We start from the raw sequence: 1691 nt of genomic DNA, 5'->3' as shown, positions 1-1691 counted from the left end.
CCTTTTCAAATTAATATGCATGAAGAACAAGACTAATTGCATTACTGGCATAATAAGATTCTTTTTTTTCATTTTCACGTGGTTTGACTTTAATTTGACCATGTTTCTCCATTCCTGTGTTCTTCCAATTCATGTGAACCAAACACCCAGGTTGAAAGAAATCCTTTGCAAATGCTCTGTTTTGCCCGTGCATTCCTATCCTATTCCTGTGTTTTTCCTGTCCCTGCGTTTATAGAATCCTCCAATTCTAAGGAACCCTTATAGATTTACTTCATTTTTAGATAGGTATCAAAGAAAACTCTGTGTGTTATGTCCTACTCCTACCGTGCCATCATCCACCCCACCTGAGGTGAACCATCGATGGAAGCGTTCACTGCAGCAGAGATTCCCCCTGCAGACTTTCTTTTGCCACCTCAGATCATCTTCCCCGTTGTCGGCAGCCACGCCAACTGCATTTCCATCATCGACTGAGCAAATGAACCTGAGGACTACACAGTTCCAGAAGAGAGGTCGCACTCTTTCGTGTCTGCTTATGTTATACATCGGTTTTTATTACCTGCTACTTTATCATCATGTTCACCTCTTAGACTCTGAGTCAGATCCAAACTAATGTTCAAACTTGAGTTTTAAAATGCCTGTGGGGCACATATCGAGGCAACAACGAATAGTATATGTCTACTATCTGGTTCATCTGGGGTCTTCTATGTGGTTCATGTTCGGTGGGCAACAAACAGTAGACGATCCATCGTCTATCTTTTTAAAATGAAGCTATAATCTACCTGCTATCATTAGTTTTGGATCTATCCACTCGTTTGCACCATCAGTCTTGATTTCTGTATGCAGCCCTTAGGCCTTACATCTAACTATGTTTTTTTATTATGCATGTTAGTTATTGTACACAATCATACTGAACATGTAGAGAAAAAGAGAAGACCGTTGTGTGGGAATATAATGTCATGCAGACACCGCTCCATGGTGGGCGAAGTGCCCCCCCCTCCCGCCATTCCAAATTGTACCAGAGGAAGATAACAATTCAGAGGGGGATTCAGACGGAGCAGACCACTCCTATTTACCCCCTAAGGTGTTTGCTCTAACCTGGCATGCTGATGTCGGTCATATCATGCATATGGCGCCTCGCATTTCTTATGTTATACATCTTATATGTCATCAGCTTAGTTTAGATTTGCTTTTTGTGCCAACTTTTTGGTTTCTATATCATACTCCCCCGTTCCTAAATAGTTGTCTTTTTAGAGATTTCAACAAGTGACTACATACGGAGCAAAATGAGTGAATCTACACTCAAAAATATGTATATATACATCCGTATGTGGTAGTCCATTTGAAATTTCTAAAAAGACAAATATTTAGGAATGGAGGGAGTACATGGGAATTATGCAATGCCATCTTCTTTAGCCAGACATCATATACGTGAATCATGCAATGCCATCCTGTTTAGCCAGTCATCGTATATGTGAATTGTATCATGCCATGTTTTTTTCATGATGTATTCCATTTGTCAACAATGTTTATAAATTCATCTACTCTTCCTGTGCATCAGCCATTTGAGTCGGTCATGAGAAAACCTGGAGTGAAAACAAGGTCTTCTGAGTAGTCAGTGCTACCTATCAATGCAGAGTTCTTGCTGGTTACATATAGCTTCTCAGAGGAGGATTTAGAGACAGATGACCAGT

This window comes from Triticum dicoccoides, chromosome 6A, assembly GCF_002162155.2.
Source record: "Triticum dicoccoides isolate Atlit2015 ecotype Zavitan chromosome 6A, WEW_v2.0, whole genome shotgun sequence".
In the NCBI taxonomy this organism is placed as follows: Eukaryota; Viridiplantae; Streptophyta; class Magnoliopsida; order Poales; family Poaceae; genus Triticum; species Triticum dicoccoides.
The sequence above is the reverse complement of the archived record's forward strand: the minus strand, read 5'-3'. Positions refer to the sequence as shown.